This window comes from Heterocephalus glaber, unplaced genomic scaffold, assembly GCF_053883595.1.
Source record: "Heterocephalus glaber isolate CG9 unplaced genomic scaffold, H.glaber_assembly_v1.0 deba00001673, whole genome shotgun sequence".
NCBI classification, from domain to species: domain Eukaryota; kingdom Metazoa; phylum Chordata; class Mammalia; order Rodentia; family Bathyergidae; genus Heterocephalus; species Heterocephalus glaber.
In genome coordinates, this window is record NW_028258410.1 from 22,860,563 (window position 1) to 22,884,708 (window position 24,146).

Genomic DNA, 24,146 nt, shown 5'->3' on the forward strand with positions numbered 1-24,146 from the left:
TCACCAATAGAAATTAGTTATTTTCCTATTGCATTACTATTAGTTATTTCAGAATATTATTCATGCTCATCACAATTTTGAAATTAGTTATTATTAGACATGCTGCTAAGGCTTATAATATAGAAGCACATATGTTACTTTTTGATCAATTTGTTTTTAAAATATTTTGATAACTGTGTTTCAATATACAGATGCTCCTCAATTTACAGTGGGGTTATATCCTAATGAATCCATTGTAAGTTGAAAATATCATAAATCAAAAATGTATTGAGTACACCTAACTAACTGAACATCACAGCTTAGCGACACGGTATACTGAAAAAGAGCAGATGTTTCACCTCTGCTGCTTGGGAGCTGTGGCTTGCTGCCCCTGCTGGCCTGGATAGAATATTGAATCTCATATCACTAGGCCAGAAAAAAATTTCAAAATTCAAAACACAGTTTTATTGACTGCTCATCATTTTCAATGCCATCATAAAGTCAAATAACAAATTTACATTATTTAGGAGCCATCTATAAATGATTTCTTTTATAAGCCACGAATGGAGTTTTATCCATTTAAAAATATTATGTTGAAAAAGTATCCTTAGACTCTACCAGACTGCACAGGGGTCCATGGGATAAGAAGGGTTAAAAACATCTGTATAATATTTTCTTTAGAGCTATCAGTGGATGGGAAATGCAGACAATAATCATAGAGAACTATATCCCAGATTTTAAATCTCATAATCCTGAGAAGTGGCTATTATTACTTGGATAGCTTTTATTAGGATTTTGAAATGTGTATTTTGTCATTTCATAGAACATGTGGAGAGAGGAAAGTTAAATAGATGTACCCAATTAGTCTTCTTGACCCAAAAGTCCAGCTTTCTTTGGCAAAAATAGTACACTCACATAATAAACCAGTTAGAGAAATGCAAAGGGGACCAAAACCAGATCACTCACAACCCTACTGCTTGTTTGGTGAACGTCATTCTAGGCAGCTCTGTATGCATATATACATAAACATACATATACATGCATAAATTTATGTGAAGATAAACACACGGATGAAAATATATAGAGAAGTAACTAAAACAGGATCAAACTATATGTTTATTATTATCTTATCTTTTATTTTGTTTTTGTTTCAGAACAACAAATTTTACTTTTATTTATTTATTTTTAATTAACTAAGTTTATTGGTACAATTTAGGTATACGTAGGAATACATGATTACATTCACGATAAGGAATTTGTACCTGTACATGATAGATCTTGATTCTCATTTTTTCCCATTCCTCTCCCCTCTCTCTGACCCTTCTTAACCTCCTTTTTACAAAAGCTTTATTTTCATTTTATCTTTCTCATTTTTTCTTTTTTCCCTTCCTTTATTCCCTCCCCCCCTCTATTGTGCCCCTTTCCATTTAAACATTTTCTTCCTATTTCACAATATCTATTATACATTTTGGTTCTTATTCACACTTTTGGTTTCTCACAGCAGAGAAACAATGCAGTATTTAAACATGCATATCCTATTTATTTCACTTAAAAGTAGGGTCTCAAGGTGCATCCATTTACCTAGAAATGTTTCAAGTTTATCCTTCTTCATGTCAGAGCAGTACTCCATTGTATTAAAAAAAAATCCACATTTTCTTTATCCATTCATAGGTTGATGAGCATTTGGGCCATTTCCAAGATTTAGGTATTACAAACTGTGCTGCTATAAACATGAGTGTGCATATATTGCTGTGGTATGATGCTTTTAATTCTTTTGGGAAGATACCCAGAAGGGGAATAGCAGGGTCAAATGGAACCTCTAGTCCTACTTTTTGAGGAATCTCCACACTGATTTCCACAGTGGTTACACCAGTCTACACTCCCACCAACAGTGGAGCACTGTTCCTTTTTCCCACACCCGTGCCAGCATTTGTTAATGGTTAATTTCTTTTTTGCTTAAATTCTTTTATTGGTACATTTTAGGTATACAATACGTTTACATTTATCATTGGGTATTTGTACCTGTACATGATGTATCTTGCTTCTTATTTTTTTCCCTATTCCCTGTCCTCCCTTCACCACCTCCACCCTTCCCTATTTATAAAGACTTTGTTTCCTTTTGTCATAATTTTTTCCTTTTCTCATAATTTTTCCTTTCCCCTCTTTCCTTTTCCCTTCCCCTCCCATTTCCCCTACCCCTTTGGACCCTTTATTCCTATTTCAAAATTATCAGTTATTCATTTTAATCAAAAATATGGAATGCTTCATGAATTTGCATGTCATCCTTGCGCAGGGACCATACTAATCTTCTCTGTATCATTCCAATTTTAGTATATGTGCTGCCGAACCGAGCACTCTTTTATTTTGTTATTAAGCAATACATTGTGTTTATGTTTCATGACAACAATAAGAAGTGAGGCAAATAATTATTTTCACTGTACCAGTGAGGAAACAGATTCAGAGAATTAATGCCTGTTCATAATCACGCATGGTGAGAACAGAAGAACTCTCCTGGTCATCCCACAACTACTTACTCTTCAAAGACATGGTCTCTGTGAGTTTAGCTGCACTAAGAAGCCTTCACCCTCACAGCTGCATTTACCTGAAACTTGCAGCCTTACATAGCTGGAAGGTTGGTGATTTGGGAAGATTCTATCTCAAGTGCAGGCCATCCATATGCAAAGGTTCAGCAGAGATTTGCTGCTAAAAAATTTTCAGTTGAATTGTGGCACCCAGAGGTAGGAATCTGGAGCTTCCTGAATTCCTTGCTTTATTTCCATTATGATCTCTTTGCAAAACAACTGGGGGCAATAAACCAATTCGTCTTGTTCACCCCTAGTGCATCAACTCAACACAAGGGGCCCCTGTGAGAGGATAGAGAGTCATTAACACCAAGGTCAATCTGTTCATCCTGTCCACCTCCCAGGAACTAGAGAAAGATGAGAAGATTCAAATGCAAATCCAAGGAAAGTGAACTTCATGTAGCCAGATGCAGGGCTTTGGATTAGATCCAAAGTTGGACTAATTATATCAGGAATCATTTGAAGTGATTATAGAAAGCAGAGATGCCAAGGTTTTACTCCTGGAGAGGAGGTCAACTATGTCTACAAATCAGAGTCACAGGGAAAGGAAAGCTTTCAGAAGTCCGAAGCCCCCAGGAGCAAAATGGCAGTGCAGACCCATCAAACTCTTCCACAAAAATGTTGAAAAAACACACTGAAATTGCCAAAATTGAAATTTGTCAAAATTGGAAAATCATCACAGGTTTCAGTTGATGCTGAATCAAGAAAAAGCCACTTGGAAGCCACTCTGTGGAAGTGAAGGCTAAGGCAGAGTTGTAAACTGCTTTAGTGTTGAAGGAGGGGCCAAGCCCAGAGCCAGACTGCAAAGGCTGAGGGTTTGGTTTGTTGTTTGTTCATTTTTACTTTTTCATATTTAAGGAAATCCCTGTCAAAACACAAGTTGAGCATGAGCTAAGAGAACATAGATTCAGTCCCTACAATTGACAAGGAATATAGTCTTTTTTCAAAATAACTTAGAAAAATCACTAAACAAACACCAATAGCCTTCAACAGTCAAACTTAGCAAACTCTAGGGAAGGAAGAAAACCTGATTTCCAGAGTTACCACATTATAAAATTCAAATGTCTAATTTTCAGCAGAAATAAATTAAATCATCAGACATACAAAGAAACAGGGAAGTGTGGTCCAGTCAAAGGAAACCTAGATGTTGGACTTACTAGCCAAAGACTTTAAATCAACTATTTTAACTGCACTCCAAGAGCTAAAGGATACCATGGATAAAGAACTAAAAGACAACAAAAACAACAGATGGAACTACACAGAAACTGTGGGGCTGAGAGGTGTAATAACTAAAGTGAAAAATCTAACATCTGAGCCTCATTTGTCTAATTATATCAACATCTCTTGCAGGGTGGTGGGGGTTCAATATTAATATTTCCAAAGATCTGATAACTGAGAATACTGAGACCTTCTGCCCCAGAAGTTCTGTTTAGGAGACCCAGGGATATGGATCCCAATTGTGGAGGCACATTAGCATCACATGAAGAGCTCCTCCCCAGACATTTTTAAGGGGAATCTTTGAGGGTGGAAATTGCCATTTTGAACAAACTTCATTTACAATTCTGATGACTGGCAAAGTGTAGAAGTCATGCTGTCCAAACTTCATATCAGAAAGCCATTTTTTTCAGACAAAATATCAAGAGCTCCGAAATCTACAAAATGTAAATGTCCTGGGAATATCTCAGTGTATGAAACAGACATAATCTTTGCTTTCACAAAGCATTCATTCTGGCACAGGATCCAAAAATAAACAAAAATTATATAATTATGACAAATGATAAAAGCACTAAAGTGAGACAAGAGGACAGAGGGGGAGGGGAGCTGCTGTTTTAGCTAAAGTAGTCAGTGTGCCCCTTGGTAGCAAATATTTGATAAGAGGCCTGAAGGAAGTGAGAGGTGGGCCTAGTGCTGGGGGATATCTGGGGAAGAGCTGTTAGTTGAATAAAAATATCTGAAATCTTGGGTTGAGGATGACATTCTCATGCTGGGTTCAGCCAGTTTCTTTCTTTTGGGCAGATCTCTTATCTGGCCCCAGCTGATCTGCTCCTCAGTGGCCCATTGCCTGTGAATCTTTTCAGTCAGCCACATCACCCCTAAGAATCACAATGTCCTCAAGTATAAAATGGCCTGAATATGTACGATACCTACCTTGCTGTAGGCCTGCTGAAGGGCGAAATGAGATAGGCCTATGGCGGTAGCCCAGGGCTGGAGCCAGAATACCTGCGTTCCGAGTCTGTCTCTCCCGTCTTCTCACTGTAGAACTTTGGGCAAGTCACTTCGTTTTCCTGGGCCTCTGGCTTATGCGGTAGGCACAAAAATGTCAGTGTCCTAATCCAGAACCTGTGACTATGTTAGGGTATGTGGAGAAAGGGAATGAAGGGTGCAGATGGAAATAAGACCACTGATCAGAGGACTTTAGGATGGTAGATGACCTGGAGTTCTTCAGGTATACCCAGGGTGGTCCTGGGGCCTTAACCATGGCAGAGGGCATGCAAGAGGAGGTGCAGAGGGAGATACAGCCACACAAAGAAAGTCTCAGTGGTGTGATGTGAGAAGGACTTGGCCCGTTTTGCCTGCATTGTAGATGAAGGGGTCCTCTAGCCATGAAAAGCAAATAATCCTTGCCAAAGAATTGAGGCAGCCCCTGCCAACACCTGAGTTTCAGCCCATCAAAGCTTGTGTAAGCAACAAAACCTGTTCCTAACAGAACTAAGATAGTAAACCATATCGATTAAGCCACTGAGTTTGGGGTAATCTATTAACGTAGCAATAGGAAACTGATTCAGCTTGTCTGAAAATGAGAAAAATGATAGGATTTGCCTCATAGGTTTGTCATACCACTGTCACCTGATAGAAAGTGCAAGAGAGTGGGGGAGTGGGAAGAAGTAGCTGAAGATGCTATGATGCTGGTTTTGAAGAGAAAGGAAGGAGCCATGAGCCAAGGAATGTGGGAGGCCTCTAGAGCTGGAAAAGACAAGAAAATGGATTCTCTAGAGTCTTCAGGAGTGCACAGCCCTGCAGGCATGTTGACTTTAGGATTTCTGACCTCTAGAACTGTAAGAGAATACATTTGAGTTGTTTCATTCACTAGGTATTTTGTTACAGCAACCAAAGGAAAGGAATGCGATGCTCATTAATGTTAGCTATTGCCATTGGGTCGAGCCTGCAGCAGTCTGTCAGATGCATGCTTAATGTGCTCGGTAGATATTATCCCCAGCAGAAGGAGCACTAGAGGCTGCTTCTCCTTTTTCTGCTTAGCATCTGAAAGCACCTTGCTCACAGTTTTAAAAAATAGAATCCTAAACTATTACTTCCTTCCACCATTCAGACTTGATTTCACATGTGACAGTTGATATTTTATAACAAGGAGAGGCCACAGTAAGGTATAACATAGCCTGGGTAGAAATCAGAAAGCCTGGAGCCAGGTCCTAGCTCTGCCTGTATTTGGCTGTGTGACAGGTCATCTTGCTTCCCCTCACTGGGCCTCATTTTCACTGTTTAGAAAATGAAGAAATTAAACCCCGAATAACTACCATTTGTTGAACATCTGTGATGTTCAATGTATACTGATAATCTTACTTGGGTCTCGCTAACGCTATGCAAGGCATCACACCCATTTATAGATGAGAATGCTAAGAGGCCCCCAGAGGCTAAGGGACGAGCCCAAGATTTAAATCCAGGGTGCTTGGCTCCTTTGTGTTGTCCCCTACCCTTGCATTTATTCCCAAAGTCAGAGCCATCATTAAAGGATATATATATATATATACATATATATATATATTTTTTTTAGGATATATGTATTTTTTGGATATATATATATATATATATTGGTACTGGGGATTGAACTCAGGACCTTGCGCTTGTGAGGCAGGCAATGGCACGACTGAGCTAAATCCTTGGCCCTACAGGATGTATTCGACTGCTCTGATTTTCTCTGTGGGTCATTATCAGGATGCGGGAGAGGGTGTGCACAGGCTGAGCCATCCTCCAACCCTCTGAATCTCCACTCAGGGGCTCTGGAAATAGGTCCATCTCTTGCACGTCTGACTCAGCCGCTTGGAAGAGGCCTTCCACGATGACCCATCCCCATATTTCCTGCTGTAATAGATATCACTAGTTGTTAAACCAATGTCTATTCTCCCCTTCTTGCCTAGTAATAGAATCCCAATTTTCTTTGCATGACAATGGGGCCAGTAAAAAACAAAACAAAACACTTTCCCATACTCCCTTGCTGCTAGCAATGTTCCTCTGACCCAGTTCTGACCAATGATATGAAGTGAAATTTTGGATGAGGTTTTCTGGGAATATCTTGTTCTTTTATACGAAAGTATAGGGAAGCTCAGCAGGCATATTCTTTTTTTCTCTTTGTTTTGCTCTTATTCCTGCCTGGAATATAGGTGAAATTTCTGGAAGAAAGGCAGTCATCTTGTGACCATGAGAACAAAAGCCCCCTGTTGAGGTTACCAGAGCAGGACAATGAAAGGAGCTTGTGTCCTTAAGGATTTCTTTGGGTCTCTATCTTTGAGATTGCCCACTTCTGGATTTCTCCCCAAAGTAAGAACATAAAGCTTTATTTGGCCAGATTTCTGTTACACGCAACTCAATGCAATCCTGATTGATAAATTCTTCAAGAAAAGTGTCCTCTCTTCTGCTGCCTGCCTCACAAGTGCAAGGTCCTGAGTTGGATCCCCGGTGCCCCCCTCCAAAAAAATGTCCTGTAGCTCTGACGTGTGGGATTAATAAGCACCTATGGTGACCCAAAAATAGGCTTGGGGTGGGGGAGAAATTGGCTGTGGCTATGATTCTGAACTTGCTGAGCTATCACCTGTCCTGCCAATGCTCTGAACAAAAGTGCCATTAATTACCACTCTCCCCAGGCAGCCCGAGCACGGGAGGCTGCGTCTGTGTTCTCGGGGAAACTCAAATATAGCTCAGGCTTCGCCGCTGCTTTTGCTGAGTGGGCAGCATTGCAGGTCTTCAGGCTCAGGGCAGAATGGGGAAGCGTCCCTTGGGGAGTTAGGGTCTGAAGAAGGGGCTAGAAGCCAGGGATGGTGAAAAGGCCAGGCTTAAATAAACAAGATCTCAGGGCCGGGGATTTAGCTCAGTGGTTTCGCCACCTGCTGCGAAAGCGCAAGGACCAGAATTCGATCCCCGGTACCAACAAAGGAAAACAAAAAATAGACAAGATCTCCTTCCTTTGGCTTCCTATGAGGTGGGAGCCACACCTTTTAGGTAGTAGATGACAAAAACTTGCTTGGGGTCTAAAATGAGGCTTAGAGAGGAAAGTGACTGTGGCAGGTCACTTATCTGGTTGCATGTAGCAGAAGTGGACTCTGTATGACTGCAAAAATAGTCATTTGCTGAAGAATATAGATGGCTTACAGAATCCTAGGCAACGCTGAAAGAATGACCTAGACACATAAGGAGTCTAGATCTCAGGAGGTCTGAGCAGTAGAAGCGAGCACAGAATGGCATTGCCTGTGTCATGAGCTCTTCCCCAGTTGAAGAAGGGCAGGAGGCCTTGACTGGCAGTCATTCTAGATGGTACTGGGAGTGTGGTTTTCTGGAACCAACCAAGGGTTCTAGTACCAGAAGAATGGCATGAGGATGTGGAGTGGTAAAAACAAAACAATGTGCATGACAGAAAATATAGAACTGGTCAAAGGTACAGATTTCGGGATCAGACTGACCTCAGATCTTGGTTCTGGCCTTTACTATGTCCTTAATCAAGCCAATGAACTTTATGCAGCCTCAGTTTTCTCATGTGGGTGTGAGGAGAAAGAGCCAGCTCAAACCTGCTAGAATGCAAGCTCTGGTAGGGCAAGGATTTTTGTAATTCTCTACTTTTCCCCATTTGTATATCCCCAGCACCTAGACTAGTGTATGACTCATTGTTGATGCTCAGATTGAATGAAGGAGTGAATTAACACACTTTACATTTGGCCCAGAATACCTTGTAGGTATTTTCTTGAAAATGTAACATGTAGGTGCTTGGACTGGCAGTGAGCAATGCTCCTGACTCACTACCTCATCCTGGGAGGTGGGAGGAGGAGGAGAAGACCCAGGAAGACACCTTAGTCTAACAAAACCCACCAGCCCACTGACCTGCTTATCCACACACAGTCATCCTGCCCTCATTTTGCATTTATAGCCAAGGTCAAAGCCATCATTAAAGGATGTATTTTACTGCTCTGATTTTACAAGCAAGGCCCTGTACCTGGAAACAGCAATTCCACATCAAGTGCAAGGCAGAGCCACTTCAGCCATCTCCAGAACTTCCTTACCCAATGTTAGCAATGTTGACTCTGCTCATAGGTTTGATGCATTAAGAAATGTGAGGTCACTACACCCCTCGGCTTTGCTGTGAACCACGATGTATAGTGGCAAATAGAATGAATTAAAGCCCTGGGGAAAGTGTGCATTGTTTTAAAAAAATAAGCACAGCAAAACTTCACTGATGGAATGAATGTATTTCAACTCTCTCAGTCATGTTTTCATCCACCAGTCTTGAGGAGATCAAATTCTAAGTTGTTTCAATCTCCAGGCTTCTTGTAGAAATACAAAGCATAAAAGAAAGAGACAAACCTTGGAGAAATGGGGATTTGGATACTTGTGATCTTTGTTTCTGTCAACAACCAGCACCTTTGCCATAGTCATCGTCACCCTCATCAGCACCAGCCCCACTATGCCACCAATTACCTTCACCACCATCTTGGTCCATGTAACCAAGCTTTTCATGGCCAGCAGCACTACAGCCACCTTTACCACACCTGGGGTCTCCATCCCCGTCACTTTGCCATAAAAAATGATCATTGGTATTGTGACTATCAGAGAGGAAATCACACTGGTGTCTACTCATGTGCTCTTTCCCAAGCTGGTCTACCTATCCCCCAGCCGCTGTGACAGTTGGTTGCTCCCAAGTCACAGCTACCTCTTCGCCCAAGAATTCCCCTCAGCCAACAAGACTTCCTTGCTAGTGAATGCCTGAGATGTTACCCTCTTCTCCCCAAAGGCAAGAGACACCCTGACTAAATGGGGTGTACAAGTCCCCTGTTCCCTCTCTTATGCAGTGAAAACTCTATGGCAGTCCCCATTCATGCCATCTGCCCTTCTGTGTATTCAGGACTGAGGTGCTATTCAGCTAAACCTCTATGTTTGCCTCACTTTCTCTCCTGTCCTATTCTGCTTCTCTCACCTCCTAACAAGTGTCACCCAAGAAGTTCTCAATAAATCGCTGTATAAGAATCCCACCTTAGATTTTACTTTAGGAGAGCCCAACGTAAGACACACTATAACCACTCTTATTACTGCTCTAGGGGACATGTTTGAGTGGTTTCTTGCCCTTTTCCCTTATTTAGAGAAATTCTACCTGCACAGGGCGTTACTGGAGTTGGCTGGTTCTAGCTATGAGTGTCAATTGCCACATTCTTCCCAACTTTGCATCTAGTGCCATCACGTGGACAGCTTGGAACTAGCCACAGTGGGAGTATTTACACCATGGAAATGGACCAAATGAACAATAAAAAGAGTTGTAGTCTGTTTTGAAGATCTAGTTGTTAAATATTTACCAGCACACTACTAGGCACAGGCCATACAATTCTAATCCTTTGACTACCTCTTAATGGCTGAGATAAACTTCTATTCCTGGGGAGACTTAGCTGTCGGCTGCCAACAGCATGTGAATTACGTGGTATCATTTTTAAAAAGGGCTTAGGCGAGCAGATGTCTTGTGGAATTGGAAAATCAATAAATTGTAGCCAGTTGGCAAGAAGAGTTGAATAATAATCATCATAGTTCCCATATATTGACTGCTAAGCTAAATTTGTGCTATTCTAAGGACTTTGCATGCATTATCTTGTCTGATTCTTCACTTGATCTTAGCCAAAAGGCCGAGAAGTGATTCTTGTCTGATTCTTTAAACACCGCTTGCTGTACTGTTACCCTTCCCATTTGGCAGATTGAACAAGCTCAAGGAGACAAAATCCTTGTCCAGGATCACATAGCTGGTTAGTAGAAAAACTGGGACTCAATCTCTGCTCTTTCTGACTCCAGAGCCTGTGCTCATGGCCACTCGGGTAGCAGATCTGTGGACCTAGACAGGCAAAAACTACAGCTATGGTAAATTTATGGAGAAGTGGAAACTAGGCTAGGTAGAAAGTGTTCACCGGAATACATTGGTTGTAAGTTACAGAAATCAAACTTGAACTCACACCAGTAACAAAGACTTCTTTGGTTCAAATGCATTCCCAGGAGGGACAAGAAATAGGAGCTGGCCTTGGGGATAACTACAAGAAGGAATTCAAAACCAAACAGTTTCCCCCTTTTTCCTCCTCTCATTCTATCTTTTTCTTTGTTTCTTCCTGAAAACCAGCATCTTGCCAAGAACAGGCTGGGGAAAGCTGTCCCAGCTACCCTGACTTGACCCCTTTGGATTGCAGAGGGTTGTTGTTCAAGGCATCCAGATGGTAGCGGGACACTGGCCTGGGGATTCACTCCAGGTGACTGATCCATGAGGAGACAGAGAGATTTCAAATAACATGAAAACCCTGTGGACAGAGGGTAGCTACTGGATAGAGCTCATCGTCTTTACCATGGTTGGGATGACCTGCTCACAGCTCTTCTGGGGAAGCACATCATTGGGAAGTGGAAGAGACAGTGCACATTTGCTGTCACTAAGATCTAGATTCAAACAGTGGCTTTCCTGTTACCCAGTCCATGGCCTGACAGATGCTTGATAGGTAACTCAAATAGCAGGTCACTTCCCTTCTCTGAGTCTCAGTTTCCCCACAAAATGGAGATAATCTTCACATTTAGCTAGCAGAACTGGGAAGACTCGGATGGTGCTCAGTCAATGACTCCCCTACTTGTGCAGCAGAACCAGCTCCCCATGGCTCTGCCATTCCAGACTAGGCTGAATGGTCACCCCCACTTTCACCCAGGGCTAGAGGATAAAAGGAAATTCATTACATTAAAAATATCTATATGTCCCTAATTCTCTGCTCTGCTAACAGTCACATAAATCTCAAAGTCATCTCCATCTTTCTCTGCCACCCTGGCTGGTCTCCAGAACAATTAAACATTGATGTTGAGACTATACTTATCTTTGCCTCCTTTTTCAGCCAAGCTCTGGATATCAATTCTCTTTCAAATAAAAAATTTAACCCTCACATTTGTAGAGTTCTTGAGCTTATGAAGTACTTCCAGACTCACTCTTTTCACATGCTCACGATAAAGAATTAAACCATATGGGAAAGTACACGGAATAAAGTACAAAAGTCAAGTGATCAGAATTAAATATGTAGCATAGTTAATAATACTATACCAAGAATCAAGTTAATTTAAAAATTTTTACAAATGTACCATGATTATGTCAGATGTTAAGATTAGAGAAAGTTGGGTGAAGGATAAGTGAAAAATTTCAGTCCTAGCTTTGCAACTCTCCTGTAAGTCTACAATCACTTAAAAATTAAAACTTGAAAAACAAAAACAGGCCTGAAATTACTGTAATTCAAATGAGATAAACATCTTTCATTGCATATGTTAAGATAGGTAATCAGAAATAATTTTACTAAAAATTGTTTCATCTTACAATTTTCTGCTTAAGTTTGGAATGACATTTTATTTATTTTACTCAAATTTGATGAAATTTTAAAAGTGAAAGCAAAGAAAGACTTTTTGAAATTTAGATAGCTATTTCTCCACCAAAAGAGAGATTAGCTCCTTACAGAGCCCTTGGAAAACATTGACAGGTTGCAGGCAGGACTGTTTTAACCACGTATTTCAATTTTAGATAGTGGCTACCTGCAATGAAGCATTGCTGCTCTGATACCTTTTCCCATCTCTTCTCCCCAGACTTCCCATTTTGTATGAGTTACATTATGATTTTTACGTTGTTGGATGAATCAATTAAGATTGGTTTTAGCCATGAGTTGTAGAAAACCTTCTTTACTTTACATAAACAAGTAATGAAGAATTAGGCAGTCATGGTCTCTACTTTGATGCCTCAAGGTTTTTGGTTCTCTACAATTCTGCTGGGGCTTTTCTTATAATTGCAAAATAGCTGCTAGAGCTCTGACTATCATGCCTTTGCTTCTTTCAGGAAGAAAGAGAACCTGACTATAACAGAAAGATAGATTTTCATAAACTCCTATTAATATTTCATTGGCCACAACTGTTATATATGCTACTCCTAGCTGCAACTGAGGCTAGGAAATGTGGGATTATTTTTAGCTAGGTGTATTTGATGGTTTCAATAAAATTGGTATTTCTTAGTAAGGTAGATGGGAAAAAACTGCTAATTCTCAGTTATTTTTCCTCATTTTATATTTAACTATAGTTAACATTTACCAGTGATCTTATGTACCAAAGCATTTAAAACCTATTTTAGTCTACTTCTTAGTTGACAAGATTTTAATGTCATGGGTAAGATGAAGCCGGGATCTCAGGAAGCAGCTACAATAACCTGCCTTATATCTTCCTAATTTCTCCACTACCCTGGAATCAGGCTCTAAGCAGAAAGAAAATGTCCAGGTGGGCCAAGCCCAGCTCACTCACCTGGCAGAAACTGTCCCCTTGAAAGGGAGAGGAGGCCAAGATAGCTCGCTGCCCGAAAGGGCTTCTGACTGACAGCCAGGCGTTGCCTAGGGGCCCGATGTCACCACCAGTCAGCAGCAAAGCATGGACTTTCAGCTGAACAATGAGTCATCACTGTGACCAGAGCGGTTTGGGCACCACTTGCCCAGCAGGGTTTTTTAAAGTCCAGGATCTGTCCTAAGAGCGTTGCTTCTAGTTCACCTCAGGCTCCTCAAAGCCTCCCACTTAGCTCCTGTGGGGTGGGGCTGGGCTCTCAGGCTCCTTTCTCTCTCTCCCTGGACGTGGCCTCCTGTCTTGCAAAACCAGACCCAGGTGGAAACCCAGCGCTGAAGACTTTGAAAGGGTCTGTTCACCTCCATGTTCTAGGACTGCACCTTGTTTTCAATTTTTATTTTTTATTAGTACATGTTCATGGTACATAGCGATTACTCCCATGGGAGCTGGTACGTGCACATAACACATCTTAATTCTTTTTATGTCCCCTCCCTCTATCTCTTGATCCCCTCCCATTTGCAAAAGATCTATCTCCCTACTTACTATTATCTAGCTTTGGTTTTTGCTCTTTATTTATTCTTTGGGTTTCTCATATAAGAAACCACGTAATATTTAAGCTCATGTGTCTGATTTATTTAACTTAACATTCCGGTCTCAAGGTGTGTCCATTCTTCTTCAAATGACTCAAGTTTATCCTTCTTTATGGAGAGTAGTACTCCAGTGTATAAATACCACATTTTCTTTACCCACTCACCTGCTGATGGGGTTATAGGCTGCTTCCAAGATTTAGTTATTATGAATTATGCTGCTATAAACATGGGTATGCATGTATTACTTTAAACTGACTCTCATGTGCATGTTTCCCTAAGCCCATGACTTGGCATTATTAATTTTTTGAATTACAAAGACAATACAGGCTCATTGTAAAAATTTTAAAAAAGGAAATTAAGAATAGTATAAAAACTAAAAATTATGTATTTAGCAACAATCACTGCTAACATTTTTCTGTTCTTCCAGGATTTTTCTATGTATCTCTGCATTTCTTTTAGTGAGACATAAATTATATAAACCTATATAAAGCGCAAATATTTTAACTATGCAACTAGACTAATTTTTACACCTATATACATAGGTACACACTTACATGACTATAACATGGATTGAGGTTCAAAACATTTCAAGCACCCAGCAGGCCTCCTGATTGACATCCCCTTCTCCTCAACTGAGATCATCACAGACTAGGCTGCCCTATTTTTGAACTTGAAAAATATGCCATATACGCATTTTAAAATATAATGAGACATAACTGTTTTACATCATTTTTCACTTAATATATCATGAATATTTCTCCATGTCATTTTTCTATCAAATCCATTTTTTCATTACTGGGAATTGAACCCAGGGCTTTACACATGTTAGCCAAGTGCCTGTCTCTGAGTTACACCCCCCCAGTCCCTCAAAATTTATTTTTAAGGACTGTGCATTTTATCCTATGATTCTACATGAATTATTTATTTACTAATTCTTTAATTCTTACATATTTATTTCTTATTTTTGTTATTTCTTCAGAGCTTTTGTTTACAATTTTTTTTGTTGTTTTAAACATCACTGTGTTGAGTGTCTTTTTTATGTACTGTTTCCCGAAGACAAGATGACAGGCTGGTTCCACACATGGAATTTGGAGTTTTAGAGTTAAAGAGACCAGGTTGAGTCCCAGTCTGTCACTTACAAGCTACTTAAATCTAACAACTTTCGGGGAGGGGGTGCTGGGGATTGAACTCAGGACCTTGATTGAACTCAGGACCTTGCGCTTGCACGGCAGGCGCCGGAACCACTGAGCTAAATCCCCAGTCTTAAATCTAGCAACTTAGAACACCTCTCCTGTTTCAGTCTCCCTGCCTAGAGATGGACCTGATAAAACTCATCACTTTGTATGCTGCCACAAGGGCAAAATGAGTCGAGGGTGAAGAGCCTAGCGTATCACTGGTACAGAGTGAATACCCAGTAAATGTTAAGCTGCTATTATTCATCTTTGTGTTCACTTCTAATTACTTCCTTAGGAAAAATTCCTAGAAGTAGGATTGCTGTATCAAAAGAGTGCTTGTCTTCAGAGGTTTTTTTGTTTGTTTTTTCAAGACCCTCTGCCAAATTGCCCTCCAGAAAAGCTGTACCGATTCACAGAACTACCAGCTGTGCTTGGACGTGCCCTCTCACCCTTTCCTCAGTGTGAGCGGCAAGAAAGAGAGCGAGCAGAGAGGAGGAGGAGGGAGGGACAGGGAAAGAAGAAAGGCAGGGAGGCAAGAAAGAAGGAAGGAGAAGAGTGAGGCGGGGGAAAGGGAAAGGAAAGAAAGGAAAAGAAATCTTGCCAATCAGGTGGGGAAAAAATTCTCTTCCTGTTGTTTTACTTTCCGGTAAGGTTGAACATTTTCTTTTTTCATCCTAGCTGTTTTTCTTCATGTGGAATTTTGCCTGGTCAGGTCTTCTGTCATTGTTTCCTACTGAGACATGGGTCAGTGCTTCAAGAAGTTTGTTCTATCCTGCCCGGGCCGTAAGTCCTGTGACCGGGCTTTGACCTTGCCTCCTGTTCCCAAGCCCCCACCTTGCCAGTCTACCCGATTTTCAGTTAACTCTAGGCTTGGGCTTCTGTTTCATTCTTGCCAGTGCTATCTGCTGTTCCTGACTATTCCAGTACTTTGCAAGTCTCAGACACATAAGTGCAACTAATAAATCAGCTACATCAACCAATACATAAATATCTCCTTTTTCCTTTAAATAAATGAATATTCAACAGCTATCTAGAAGAGAGGATGGATGATGCATGAAGGAGCAACTGAGAAGGAAGACTTCTTGAGACAACACTTACCATCAATTATTAAAAGCAATTCAGCTCAGCCCTGCACTTGCATAATCTGGTCAATGAAGCTAGAGTCCTGTTTTAGAAGGTGGTTTATCATCATCTTCCCCTACAATTTTTAACAGTGTTATCTTCAAGTGCATATAGTAATTACCTAGAGAAAAATTCAAGTAGATGAATATTATTTTCTGTGCCTCATTTTATTTCTAATGTTGTCTTAGTGTCCCAAATATGTTTTGACACCTGCTATAGATTGGCACTCCAGGCAACTGTCCATTTGACTAATGCCTTCTGGGTTCTGCCTCATTCTTGTAGAGTCTGGATTTCTGAGATCATTGAGGTCATCTCTTACCAAACAGGTGATCCAGGAGGCAGGATTAAGAGAGGAAGTGTATTGAAAATGTGTCTGTCCTGCAAGAAGACGCCATTTCCACCTGTTAAATTGGAAACTATATTTTTTAAAAAAGAAGAGAAAAAAAAAGGAATCATCTAGAGATTAATTTAACTACACATGCCAGAAAAAATATATTAAATGAGATAAAAACTGGATAATTGAAAACATAAATTGTGTAGATGGTAAGAAATAGGACTGTGATGGTGTTGATTCATGTAATGCTCACTGAGTTTTGGGGCAGAGGGATTGGATAGGCTCATTCTAAAATTTGCATGGAAGAATAGGGATCCACGAGTAGCTAAAACATTTATTCTGAAAAATAGGAGCAAAAAAAAATAGGAGCAAAAGTGGGGAATATTACTCCACCAGATTTTGAGCCATATTATAAACTCATTTAACTTTTTTGAAGTGTTATCATTAATGCAAGAACATACAGACCAATGGAATAGAAGAGACAAATTCAGTAACAGACCAATATGTGGATATTTTGTATGTGATACAATTGGGAAAAGAAATCAGTAGGGGAAATGGGTTATTTTAATGATGTTGGAGAAAGTGGCTAACTGTATGGAAAAAAGTGATTTCAGAAACTACACAAATTTAAAGGCATATCTTTATAATATTGGGTTAGGAAAACATCTCTAAATTAAGATACAAAAAGTCCAAATCACAAGGAGTATGACTGATGATTTTCAGTTCAAAAAATGATCACAGGCTGGGCACAGTGGTGCGTGCCTATATTCGCAGCTAATTACAAGGCTGAGGCAGGGGGACTTCAAGTTTGAGGCCAGTCTGAGAAACTTAGCCAGAACTTGTGTCAAAAAAAATAAAAAGGGCTGGGGATATACCTCCGTGCAAAGGCCCTAGGTTCAGTCCTCAGTATTGCAAAAGAACATGCATTCATATGATACATGGTCAAAGAGAAAAGAGAGAAAAAGTGGTTGTCTCTGGGTGGTGTAATAAAAAATGATTTTTAGTTTTCCCCCAAATCAACACTTGCTCCATTAAAGCATGCAAGCTGAGAAGGCACTGAAGAGAGTATGTTAGCAGTGTCTTACGCAGAATTTGATCATAGCAGTGACATCCCATCATTTTTGCCAAACTTTTTGGTTAGAAGCAAGTCACAGGTGGTTCCCACACTTGGGGGGAAAAGGGTCAGCCCACCATCCAAGGGGACCCAGGGAAGGGCAAGCTGGAGCCAAAGGATCTTAGGCTACTGTGTAGGGTGGGACCACTGCTCCTCCTGGCTTCTCTAGGGCTGTCCACATCATATCCCTGAAAGTACATCCTGGGAAACCCCTCAGTCCTGGGAAAACCAGGACAGTAGTTCATGCTACCTAGTGGGACACACAATGAGTTTAGGTTGTCCAACACTAAAGAGAATCATGGAGAAAGTCTCCCTTTGGTGAATGTCATCACTTTTCTAAGACTATCAGTCAGACTGGCACCTTCTGCAGGCCACAGTATCACTCTATAATACTGTTTCTGTTTCATGGTATTCCTTCAGTCAGTTATCTTCTGTTTGTAGCAAGTGATTTTGGTCCTTAATTTAATGTAATGATATAAAATTTTCATTTCAAATGTATCTAAACAAATGTAAGCTAATTCTTGGAATAGTAACAAAATAATAGCCCTTACAACATGTGAACAGTGCACAGTTGAAGAAGGCAGAAGGACTCTATTACTCTATTATCTCCTCATTCCTCTCCATCATGATCTTCCTGACCACACTGTTATCACCTCCCCTTTGTTCATTCACTCCTCCTGCACTGGCTTTTTTCCATTTCCTCAACACACTAGACATGCTTCTGTCTCAGGGCCTTTGCACATGCCAGTCCTTCTGCCTCTAAAATTCTTCAGATATCTGCATGCATCATTTTCTTCAAGTCTTTACATAAGTGTCACCTTCTCATGCTGTCTTCCCTAGCCATCCTGAGTAACACTATAAACACTTTTCCAGATACTCCCAATTCGCTTCCTCTGCTTTATATAATTTTTCCAACAGTGCTTACAGCATCTAAAATATTATAGTTGCTGGGCATGGTGGCACACACCTGTAATCCCAACACTCTGGAGGTTGAGGCAGGAAGATCACTGTGAGTTCAAGACCAGCCTGAACTACATAGTGAGACCCTGTCTCAAAAACAATCAATAAATCACTATAGTTTTCACTTGTTTCTCTTCATCATCTGTTTCTCCTCACTAGGACATTAGCTTCCTGATGGCAGAAATTTTTGAATGTTTAAGCATTGTTTTCTGCAGTCTCTGGCACCTACTACAGTGCTTGGCTTTGAGGAGGGGTCAATAAATACTTGCTATCCGAGGGGCCTATCCCATGAACCCCTAAGTGATTCCCTCACTACAGGCACAGGCGGGGAGTTGTTACCATGACCTCACTCCCCTTGCACCTGTTTTAATCACAATCCAGGGCCTGCACCAGCTCCTGCCTCCTGTCTGCCCCTTTCTTCCCTGAAACAAAAGCAGTAAAAACTACCTTGAAAAGCTACCTTTGGTAATCCCAGCACTTTGGTTTTGTTTTGTTTTGTTTGTTTGTTTGTTTGGTACAGGGGATCAAACTTGGGTCCTTCCACTTACGAGGCAGGTGCCAGAACCACTGAGCTAAACCCCCGGCCCAATCCCAGCACTTTGGAAGGCTGAGGTGAGAGGATTGGAAGTTTGAGCCTAGCCTGGACAATTTATCAAGACTTTGTCTCAAAAAAGTGGGAGTGGGGTGGGGTGGAGATGTGGTTCAGTGTAAGATCATAGGACAAACCCCAGTACTGAAGAGGATAAAAAGCCCTATGGGGGGATAACTTGGAAATGCTCTGATTGAATCTGGAGTTACTTGGTTTCAAGAAGCAAAATCATAGCCAGATGCAGTGGTACATACTTGTGATCCAGGTACTTGGGAGTCAGAGGAAGAAGGATCAAAAGTTCAAGATTCACCTGAGAAATTCAGACTCTGTCTCAGAATAAAAAATTTTTTTAAAGGTGTGAGAATGTAGTTTAGTGGTAGAACACTTGCCTACTGTGTGCAAGGCCCTAGCTTCAATACCTCCAACCCCAATCAGTAGGGGGATTAGATTTATTGAAGGGATGGCAAGGAAGTGTCAAAGAGGTCATTGGCAGGAAATAGATGGATATTTCCTTTAGGATAATTTAATGACCTAAATAAATAAATAAAGTGAAAAAGCCCAAAGCAAAAGGCATTAAACAATAATGAAACACATATGCCAACAATCACACTAAGCCGTTAAGTAGGACAGCACCACAATTGCTTAATTCAGTGGCTCAATGACATTACTAGGATTTGGGTTCTTTCTTTTCCTGCCCTGCTATCCAGTGCTCCGGCTGGGTCATTTAGCTTCCCTACTCACTGCAGTGGGAAAGGAAATGCTTCCCTCTGTGTTAACAGTGAGAGAACCTTTCCAAGTGATCCTTGTCTCTATAAACTTCACTCACATAGCATTGGTCAAAATCGAGTCATGTGCATCATCCAAACACTAGCCTGAGAAATAAATTGTGTAGCAGAGGGTGAATAAAAACAGCAAGGGCAGGAAGATGCATTAGGGCAGGCAACCCAGTCTCTAAGTTTCTGGTGACCTCAGGAAGAAACAGAACTGGGAACTGAAATCTCAGACTCAAAGGTTGCCCCTCCCTATTCATTCGCCCAGTTTCACTTCCTCAGTCTCTGCAGTGTTCTTCATACTTCTACTTCTCTGGGCAGCCAGGCCTTCATCCTACACAGCCTATGGCCTAGACAGGTCTCTTCATTTAGTCCCAATATAATTTCCCCACCAGCTTGAAAATGATTGAAAATGATCAAGATATGCTATATGCATGTACCAATTTCCCCAAATGAATGTAAATGTTATGTATTGCAAGCACACACTAATAAAATGATATGTATTTTCATAAGTACATTTATATCTTTTTTGGAACACAGATGGGATCATTTTATACATACTGTTCAACATTACTTTTTAATTTAATTATGAATCTAGGGTATCAGTTCATTTAGATCTACTTTGATCTTTCTAATGATTATAGATTTTCCTTGTATAGATGTACTGTAGTCTATTTAATGGGCACTTAGCCTGTTTACAATCTCTTGCTATTACAAACAATGTTACATAAACATTCTTGTATGTACTACATTTGTGCATATATGCAAATATATCTGTATAATGTAGAACACATTCTTGGAAGTGAAACTATTGTATTAAATGGTGAACTGAGGAATTAAATGGTTTGTCGATTTAAATATTTTGATAGATACTAAAAAATTAATCTCCAAAGTTTTTATCAAATAATATATTTTCCCACCAACAGTGTGTCTCTGCCTCTTTTACCCAATTTCTCCTCTTTTCTCTTTCTCTGTCTTTGTCTCTTCTCCAAAGTGTGCCTTATCAGTCAGAAATCATACCTCCTATTGAATTCTTTTTCTTTCCCCTTTTGCATTAGCCACAAGGCCCCTCGCCAAACAGTAGTGAGGTGCCACCTTTGGAGAAGTGAAGAAGGTGTGTCCCTGCCTTGGCTTCCCATTGGGTGCTTCCCCAGAAGGAAACTGAGATTGGAAATGACAGGAAGGAGGCAGGGCCTGAGTCCTGCAGTGGTAATCACTCTGGCTTTGTTCCCACTCTGCCTGACCCTCTAAATGACACAGCCAGGCCCTTGCCTTTCTGAGGCTTTGGCATGGCCCCTGGCCTGCTACACAGCAGTGTACAGCTCTTTGCAGTTTTTGAAGCACAGGTGTATCCAGAATCTTCATGAGGAGGTAGGATAGGGTTCTGGGGGTCCAGAAAGTACATACGCTTTATCCAAGGTCACTCTGAAAGGAAGTGGCAGGGGCACTTAATAATTTCCCCAGCTTCTCCCTCAGTGATGAGTTTTAGTGATGTTTGAGAATTTGCTGCTAACCCCAGTGTTGTGATAGTAAGTTAATATAGTGAACACTTACTATATGTTATGCAGTACGTGAAATGTTTTATATGTATTTTGTAATTCACATCCCTACACCATGCCCCATCCCTATCAGGTAGGCCCTTTATCATCTCTGTCTTATAGATAGGAAAACTAGGACACTAGGAGATTTAGTAACTTGCCTAGGAGAGATAACTACAGAGCAATTAAATGTCAGTGCCATCAAGATGGATGAGTGGGTGGGTGGATGGATGGATGGATGGATGCAGTGCAGAAGATTTTAACTTAATATGATTCCATTTGTTGATTATTGATACTATTTCTTGTGCCATTGGAGTTCTGTTCAGAAAGTCCCTTGTCCATCCCTATCTCTTCTGAGTTTTACCTATTTTGTCTTCTAGCAGATCAAGTGATACATGCATACCCATATTTATAGCAGCACAGTTCATAATAACTAAATCTTGGAAACAGCCTATATGCCCATCAACAGATGAATGGATAAAGAAAATATGCTATTTATACATAATAGAGTACTACTCTGCCATAAAGAAAGATAAACTTGAGTCATCGGTAGGGAAATGGATGCACCTTGAGACCATAATGTCAAGTGAAATAAATCATATAAGCTTAAATATTTTATAGTTTCTCTTATATGAGAAACCCAAAGTATTAAGGAAGAGCAAAATAAAATATAAATATAGGACATAGGGAAGTATTTTTCAAATGAAAAGGGGATCAAGAGATGGAGGGAATGGGCTGGGGATTTAGCTCAGTGGTTTTGCTGCCTGCTGTGCAAACGCAAAGACCCGAGTTCGATCCCCAGTATCAAAAAAAAAAAAAAAAGAGATGGAGGGAAGAGTGGCAAAGGGGATGAAAAAAACCCATTAGAACCATTTAGAACCATTATATATATATGTCCCAACACCCCATAATGATTATGTAATCATTGTGTAAGGCAAAGTCATACTAATAAAAAATTTAAAAGAAAAAAAGAATAAAGTTATGTATTCGCCATTTGAAGGCAGAGATTAATTTTAAAAAATGAGTCCCCTCTCAAGCTCTGGTCTTCATGGACAAGGTTACACACAGCAGCAATCACACACATCAAGGATGCACTCACATCGACCAGGATGCAAAGAGAGGCAGACACACACATAAGCAGACAAGAACAGAAAGCTTGCACTATATGCAAATACAGTCAACACAATCCAGTTACACCTACACAGACAATGGCACAGTCAGAGACAAGGCAGATACAGAGAAGGGGACGTGACATCAGTAGAAGACACAAGCACATGCACACTCAAGCAGATGCAGAGCCACCTGAAGACCAGGACACGGCCTGTGTGCACACAGACTCTCTCTTGTGTCTCTGCCTCTGCCTCTGTTTCTGTCTTAGTCTCCTTTCTTTCTCTCTCTCTCTCTCTCACACACACACACACACACACACACACCAGTACATACAAAGAGCGTGAGGTATGTTGCATTCAAATCCAGACCGAACACAATACAAGGACACAAGCCTTGCAAGGACATGCTCTCAGAGAAGGTCATTGCCACACAGATGATAACACAGATAGTCAGAAATGCCCATTTATTCAGAGATGTGCACACACACACACACACACACACACACACACAGCAAGCAGAACATAGACAAGATCAGTCTTTATGTAGCTGAATTAGTCTTTGTCATGAAAACCTAGCTGCAAAATGGACCCCCTCAGGTGTAGCTGTATTCCAACCCCTTCTCACTTTCTCAGGGAAAGGCACTCTCTGGCTCTTGCCACTTGAGCAAACTGCAAGGGCTAGTTCCCTCAGGGCATACCCTAGAGGAGAAGCAGTAAAGAGAGGAGTTCCATCCACACATACTGTTTTCTCTGGACACTCAGAAGCCTGGCAGCATCTTTGTCCCTCATCTGGTCACCTAACCCTGCTCAAGTGATCTCTGAAGTGTCCTCCGTCACAGCCTTCCCCACAGCCTGGGCCTTTGTTGCCTCCTACCCAAGTCTTGACCACAGCCTCCTGTCTGAATGCAGAATCCACAGTCCCCCAACCTCTTCCACATCACCTTTCCTCCTCTGGGGCATTCTTTCTTGGCCATCTTCTACAATCATGGCTTTTTGGTTCAATTAGGACTTATCTGAAGAGAAGAGGGGAAGGTAACCCTCTAAATTGACTCCTTCCCCCTTACAGCAGCCTCAAGATTATTTTTAAAATGCAAATATGAGGGAAGTGAATTCATTTTATTTACTGATATGTCCTCAGGGCCAAGAACAGTGCCAGGCACATAGATTTTAAGTGGTTTAAACACCACTTCCCTAAGGAGTCCCTCCTTGGTACCGTGGGGCTGGTTAGAGTCCCCCCCCCCCGGCAGGAGCATACACCTGCACACACTTGCACTATAAAGTACAGAGATACACTGTACATTTTTGTGGCATTTATCATGGTTGTGATTAAAATTACTATAATGAAATGATTAGATAATACTGTCATTAAATAATTATTGGCATAATTATTTGTTTAATGTTGCTAAACTATAAACCCCAGGAAGACAGAGACCATGTTTGCCTTATTCATCTCTGTATTCTAAGAACTGGGTACAGACTGGCAAATAGTGGGCACTTGGAACTTTGGTTCAATGGATATCATGTATCTCATCTTCAGTATGACTCTGTAAAGTAAGTGTTAATCATCCTTTTTTTTATTTGCAGTACCGGGGATCGAACTCAGGACCTTGCACTTGCCAGACAGTCATCCTCATTTTTTAATGTGAATCCTGAGGAAACTTACCCAAAATAAAGACAGGCACTTAAACTTGACAGGT

General features: G+C 40.8%; 1 protein-coding gene and 1 non-coding gene across 6 annotated transcripts in view; one reads left to right on the forward strand and one right to left on the reverse strand.

The window, feature by feature from the left end:
* Rims4 (regulating synaptic membrane exocytosis 4) overlaps positions 1-24,146 on the forward strand; it is a 127,350-nt gene that overhangs the window by 37,063 nt on the left and 66,141 nt on the right. For 3 of the 5 annotated variants that reach the window (XM_087197832.1, XM_087197834.1, XM_087197833.1), the window contains one exon: positions 24,034-24,144. The exons of the other annotated variants lie outside the window; for them this stretch is intronic. The gene's annotated coding sequence lies outside the window, so the exon portion shown is untranslated. The remainder of the gene's footprint in view (positions 1-24,033; positions 24,145-24,146) is intronic. 5 annotated transcript variants of the gene reach the window in all.
* Positions 2,228-2,334, reverse strand: LOC147822209 (U6 spliceosomal RNA). The gene has a single exon (XR_015446135.1). It is a non-coding gene; the product is annotated as a U6 spliceosomal RNA (small nuclear RNA).